At 39.2% G+C, this 7,477-nt stretch overlaps 1 pseudogene; it reads left to right on the forward strand.

Moving 5' to 3' along the window:
* Positions 1 to 4,079: 4,079 nt before the first annotated feature.
* Positions 4,080 to 4,171, forward strand: LOC115835803 (annotated as a pseudogene).
* Positions 4,172 to 7,477: the final 3,306 nt, after the last annotated feature.

Raw genomic sequence — 7,477 nt, forward strand, 5'->3', positions numbered from 1 at the left:
CCTGAACAGGTCCTAGTGATGGGGTTTTTGGTTCTCTAGCTATTGCAAGCCAGTTTGAGCTCATCCTTAGGAGGGGGAAATTCTGGAATGAACAAACATCAGTGATGCTACAGGCAGTCACCTGTAGGAGACTCAGAAGGGTTCACATCTTCCTGGAGCTGGAATCAGGAACAATTCAGACCTCTACTTTCACCTGTTGACTCCCTGCGATGTGCCAGGCACTGTGTTGGGGTGACTATATATGGATGAATGAGAGAACTTGGCTGCCTGCCAGAGGAACTGCAGGTCTATCTGTTTCCCTTTGCAAGACTGCCTGCCTCACAGCCTTGTAAAGGGAAACAGACCTGCAGTTCCCAAACTGTACTTTTAATTTTTGGAGAAAAACACAGGAATACTTGACATCTGTCAGACAAATTGTGAACAACTAACTCAAAGTAGTTCACAGCTTCAACATTAGATCACACTACATCCCTTTTGATAATGCCATATGTTTGCAAAGCTAAGTTTTCAGCAGTTGCTTTGCTAAAAAGCAGGTACTGTGCAAAACTTAACATAGAACAGGAAATGAAGGTGGTGCTGTCCAATTTCATTCCAAGTTCAAGAAGCCCTTGCATGCCCAGTGGGTGCACCCATCCCATTAGTCGGTAATTGTGGTTATTTAAGAATGAAATAAAACGTATTATTTTTCCTTTCAATGTATGCATATTATTCTTTTCAAACAGCTACAAATTTATTAGGACAGAGATAGTTATGAAATTGTTTGGACCTAAGTAACTAAGAAATGGAAGTGGTAAGTATTTCTTTTTGCCTGTGTGTTCTGTGAAAAAATGACTAAAACACAGAGGACACTGTGAACTGAAAACGCTTGGGCACTTCTGCGATGAACACTTAACACTACTTACCAACTTTGTGACCTTGGAAAAGTTAACTCTTCAAGCTCAACCTCTGGTTCCACAACTGTAAAACAGGGATAGCAAGACTTAGGAACTATTGTGAAGGTTAAATGAGATAATGCAAGTGAAGAATTAGCACAGAGCTTGGCACATGGTAAGAAATCATTAAACACTGGCTAGTACAAATCCACAGAATCCTGGCCATCATAAGAGAATTAGTATTTAACCCTAATTACCCTAACAACCTCAGCTTCACATTCATTTTTAAGCCTACAGTTTGTCATATCAAATGCTGTTGCCATGGTGCCTGCTGTAATATTTGGGATCAACCAAATTATTCTGAAATCAGGAAATTAACAATCCCCCTGAAGCTTGTGGAGGTACTATTCGAATGACTTCACTGTCAGTCTTTTGTTAGGGTTTTCCACCTTGTATTAGTTCAGAGATTGCTTATTCTGTTTGGTTAAAAAAAAGTCAGGGGGAAGGCGGTGGTAAATTTAGTGACACTTTAGAAGGAAGTAAATTTAGGACAAATTGCATCAAAATTATTTTCTGGAGTTTGAGAATATTTCTATGTTTAATATTTATAGAAACATATTTCTATGTTTCCAAAAGCTCTCGTGACTTGACTATGGTATGACTTTATTGTGACTTGAGTTTTTTTAAAGCTAATTTTGGATTGAAGATCGTCTTCCCTCTGAAAGTTCAGTTTATAGTAAGATTCATGACTCCTCACTTAAAAAACAGAAAGCTTTTATTTTGGCTACTACTCTAATTCCAAACCATTCATGAAGATAGTTGTTTTTGTTTTCGTCATTAGACAGAGCCTTCCTGGCCTTTCAGCAAAGCTGGTAACTCTTCTGCCATTTCCAGATGAGTACTAAGAAGTTACTAGGCTTGTTAATTTTAGGAAACACAGATCAGAGTTAAATAAAGAAGGAGAGAAAGCCAACACTCCCTTTGTCTAGATTAGTTGTTCTCACATGGGAAGGGAGAAGGATTCTGCACAGCAGGGGACGTTTGGTAATCCCAAGAGATATTTTTGGTTGTTGAATCATGGGAACACAACATAAGGGTGGGGAGCTGCTACTGGCATCTGGGGAGTAGAAGCCATGGTAAGCCATCTTACCATGCACAGGGAACTCCTTACCCTCTTTACCCTCATGCACAACAAAGAATTATCTGGCCCAAAATGTCAAGGATAATGAGGTTGAGAAAACCAGACTAGTCTAGATATTATTTCTTTTCTTCATTAAGTCACACTTAAAAAAATTCTTTCTTGTATCTCCTCTTCTGACCTAAGGGGCTCTTTTGAATGTTAGCTTCTGAGATTAGAAGTAATCAGTAGCTGCAGAAAAATATCAGGTTTTCTCCAAATCAGTGGTTCTCAACACTTCTGCACATTAGAATCATTTGGGAGAACATTCAAACTATGTCCCTGTCTGGACTGTACCCTGAGACCAATTAAATTCAAATCTCAAGGACTGAGACTTGATCACAGTATGTTTCAAAGTTTCCCAAATGATTCTAATGTGCAGGCGGAGTTGAGGACCATGAATCCAAATACTAGAAAGGTTATTTTCTATATCTTCCATGCACCCACAAAGAGAGAAATCAACTGTGGGAGGGGAAAATAGCAATGTCTCTCTCAATATAGAAATGCTTTTTTTTTTCTCCAGGAGTTATGTTGACTATTTCAATCAAGAGTTATTTGAGAGTTTACTTTCTTTTTTTTTTTTTTTTTGAGATGGAGTCTTGCTCTGTTGCCCAGGCTAGAGTGCAGTGGTGCGATCTTGGCTCACTGCAAGCTCCGCCTCCCAGGTTCACACCATTCTCCCTCCTCAGTCTTCCCAGTAGCTGGGACTACAGGCGCCCACCACCATGCCCAGGTAATTTTTTGTATTTTTAGTACAGACGGGGTTTCACCCTGTTAGCCAGGATGATGTCGATCTCCTGATCTCATGATCTGCCCGCCTCGGCCTCCCAAAGTGTATTTGAGATTTTTCACACAAGTGGCTTGATCACATGTGATATTTCACTTTTTGTGGATGATCAATGCACGGCCAAAATTTTAGGTATCTACAACTTTTCAAGGGTTTCCTTAATCTTTTTTAATGAAATTACAAGGGAAAGAGAATTATGTAGCCCTGCTCCAGTATCCCAGAGCTTGACTTTCACTCGTACTTGAATCTGAAGGGGACAGCAATGTTTCTGCTATGGATCTCATGCATCTATTGAACTTGGACGCTCCTGAGCATCCTGAAAGGCAAAGGAAGGTTTTTCAATTTACTCTCTCTTTGTCCCTTCCACCCCCACTCCCTGTGCCCATAGCAAATACTAGTCAAGCAGATGGTTTTGGTGTGATGCCCTGGAGGTTAACAGATGTGAATTCTAATGGCATAAGAGGACAAATATTTTCCATTGCTGCCTTCAAACCAAGCACATGGTCTGTCCCCCGCAAAAACAAATGGTGCTTTAATATGGGTGACTTTTAAAAACTCCACACCAGGGTCAAAAGACTTCTCAGAGTAAGGGGAGAAAAAGTTAGTAGGAAATACCTGGACATCACAGGAAATGAACTATTTTTAGTAAACCATCTACTTCTTATATCCAAAGAGTTGGGTATTAACATGATAAAACTGGGGTTCCAAGAAAATGAAAAGCTCAGCACTCAACTCCAAAGAGTAGCAATAATTTATTGCCACTTGATGTCCAATGCCCTTCTTGAAGTGAAAGTGTCCCTACAAACCTCATAAAGTTAATCAGAAAAAAGTAAGGAAGAGAAACAAAAATAAGCCAAACTTGCAGCACATTCAGCGTTCATCACTAGGTCAGCTTGCTCTCTGACTGCTTCCTCATAGTTGTTTGGTGCCTACTGTTCTAGAGTCAGGTAGACCCTTGATTATAATTCCCCTTAACTGCACTATAAATAACTAAAATGTTATAAAATGTTGTTTCCTACTTAAAATATTCTTTTAGGTCCTGCATACCAGTGAAACTACTAACATCAGCTGGTCTAAAGAACCCCACTGATGTCAGCTGATCTGGAGGACCTCACAAGGAGCTGACTCACCCAAGAATGAGGTTTCCACATCCTGATGTTTTCATCCTTCTGACCCTGACCAATCAACAACCTCAATTTTCCAACCCCTTGCCTTCAATGATCCCTTTAAAAAATCTAGCCCAGAGACTATACTTTCAGGGATCATATCTATAGTATGTTACTAGAGAAGTTTCTCTGAACGTGTAGAGCACCGTCTCAATAAATTAGGTATTGATGGGACATATCTCAAAATAATAAGAGCTATCTATGACAAACCCACAGCCAATATCATACTGAATGGGCAAAAACTGGAAGCATTCCCTTTGAAAACTGGCACAAGACACGGATGCCCTCTTTCACCACTCCTATTCAACATAGTGCTGGAAGTTCTGGCCAGAGCAATCAGGCAGGAGAAGGAAATAAAGGGTATTCAATTAGGAAAAGAGGAAGTCAAATTGTCCCCATTTGCAGATGACATGATTGTATATCTAGAAAACCCCATCGTCTCAGCCCAAAATCTCCTTAAGCTGATTAGCAACTTCAGCAAAGTCTCAGGATACAAAATCAATGTACAAAAATCACAAGCCTTCTTATACACCAATCACAGACAAACAGAGAGCCAAATCATGAGTGAACTCCCATTCACAATTGCTTCAAAGAGAATAAAATACCTAGGAATCCAACTTACAAGGGATGTGAAGGACCTCTTCAAGGAGAACTACAAACCACTGCTCAGTGAAATAAAAGAGGATACAAACAAATGGAAGAACATTCCATGCTCATGGGTTGGAAGAATCAATATCGTCAAAATGGCCATACTGCCCAAGGTAATTTATAGATTCAATGCCATCCCCATCAAGCTACCAATGACTTTCTTCACAGAATTGGAAAAAACTACTTTAAAGTTCATATGGAACCAAAAAAGAGCCCGCGTCACCAAGTCAATCCTAAGCCAAAAGAACAAAGCTGGAGGCATCACGCTACCTGACTTCAAACTATACTACAAGGCTACAGTAAACAAAACAGCATGGTACTGGTACCACAACAGAGACATAGATCAATGGAACAGAACAGAGTCCTCAGAAATGATGCCGCATATCTACAACTATCTGATCTTTGACAAACCTGACAAAAACAAGAAATGGGGAAAGGATTCCCTATTTAATAAATGGTGCTGGGAAAACTGGCTAGCCATATGTAGAAAGCTGAAACTGGATCCCTTCCTTACACCTTATACAAAAATTAATTCAAGATGGATTAAAGACTTATATGTTAGACCTAAAACCATTAAAATCCTACAAGAAAACCTAGGCAATACCATTCAGGACATAGGCATGGGAAAGGACTTCATGTCTAAAACACCAAAAGCAATGGCAACAAAAGCCAAAATTGACAAATGGGATCTAATTAAACTAAAGAGCTTCTGCACAGCAAAAGAAACTACCATCAGAGTTAAGAGGCAACCTACAGAATGGGAGAAAATTTTTGTAACCTACTTATCTGACAAAGGGCTAATATCCAGAATCTACAATGAACTCAAACAAATTTACAAGAAAAAAACAAACAACCCCATCAAAAAGTGGGCGAAGGACATGAACAGACACTTCTCAAAAGAAGACATTTATGCAGCCAAAAAACACATGAAAAAATGCTCATCATCACTGGCCATCAGAGAAATGCAAATCAAAACCACAATGAGATATCATCTCACACCAGTTAGAATGGCGATCATTAAAAAGTCAGGAAACAACAGGTGCTGGAGAGGATGTGGAGAAATAGGAACACTTTTACACTGTTGGTGGGAGTGTAAACTAGTTCAACCATTGTGGAAGTCAGTGTGGTGATTCCTCAGGGATCTAGAACTAGAAATACCATTTGACCCAGCCATCCCATTACTGGGTATATACCCAAAGGACTATAAATCATGCTGCTATAAAGACACATGCACACGTATGTTTATTGTGGCACTATTCACAATAGCAAAGAGTTGGAACCAACCCAAATGTCCAACAACGATAGACTGGATTAAGAAAATGTGGCACATATACACTATGGAATACTATGCAGCCATAAAAAATGATGAGTTCATGTCCTTTATAGGGACATGGATGAAACTGGAAAACATCATTCTCAGTAAACTATCGCAAGGACGAAAAACCAAACACCACATGTTTTCACTCATAGGTGGGAATTGAACAATGAGAACTCATGGACACAGGCAGGGGAACATCACACTTGGGGGACTGTTGTGGGGTGGGGGAAGGGGGGAGGGACAGCATTAGAAGATATACCTAATGCTAAATGACGAGTTAATGGTGCAGCAAACAACATGGCACATGGATACATATGTAACAAACCTGTACATTGTGCACATGTACCCTAAAACCTAAAGTATAATAATTTAAAAAAAAAATTTTTTTAAAAAAAAATAAATAAATAAATAAAAGAAAAAAAAAATCTAGCCCAGAACTCCTCAGGGAAATAGATTTGAGGTCTCCTCCCATCTCCTCATTCAACTGCCCTGCAATAATTAAACTCTTTCTCTGCTACAAACCCTGCTGTCTCAGTATATTTGTCTGTTGTTGCACAGCAGGCTAATATAAATAGGAAGCTCTTGGTCCTGTAACAGAGCCCTAAATGTTTAGGAAAATAGGTCTCAAGAATCCAGGAATTTTATTTTAATAAATATCTTCAATAATATGCAGTCTTTTCATTCTAAGCAGTAGATCTAACACTATTCTGATCATCTGAGTAACTACCTTATAATTAAGTTGTCACTTATTATCAGTACATGAGATTGTCTGTGTGTCTATATGCAAAACCTGCAAAAGACAAGTGATGTTGCAGACTGTTGCCCTAAGGCTTTGGAAAAAGATGGGAGAATGGAGTCATCACATGGCACAAAGCATAGCAATCCTACAACATTCACTTTATAAATGGGTACACTGCACAGTTACCAGTTGTGTACACTCCACCTTGAGACAACAGGTTATTAACAGTGACCAGAGCCACAAATAGAGAGTAAAGCATTCTTTTATTCCAAATTTAATTAAAATATTTGATTATTATCAAATGTATCAAATATAAATATATATCAAATATATCAAATATCAAAAATAAAATATTCGATGGCTCATGTCTGTAATCCCAACATTTTGGGAGGCTGAGGCAGGCAGATCACTTGAGGTCAGGAGCTCGAGACCAGCCTGGCCAACACGGTGAAACTCCGTCTCTACTAAAAATACAAAAATTAGCCGGCCGTGGTGGTGGGTGTCCGTAATCCTACCTATTTGGGAGGCTGAGGCAGGAGAATCACTTCAACTCAGAAGGCAGAGGTTGCAGTGAGCCGAGATCGTGCCACTGTGCTCCAGCATGGACAACAGAGTGAGACTCTGTTTCAAAAAAAGAAAAGAATTATACCAGAGCCTACATCTTTCTAGCATTAAACCCCAAATCAGCTGTTCTGCCGAGGCAAATCGTAATTTATCATATTTAATAGGTATTTATAAATTTAATTTTAATTAGTCTTATGTTTTGCTTG

This window comes from Nomascus leucogenys, chromosome 6 (genome assembly GCF_006542625.1).
Source record: "Nomascus leucogenys isolate Asia chromosome 6, Asia_NLE_v1, whole genome shotgun sequence".
Taxonomy (NCBI): domain Eukaryota; kingdom Metazoa; phylum Chordata; class Mammalia; order Primates; family Hylobatidae; genus Nomascus; species Nomascus leucogenys.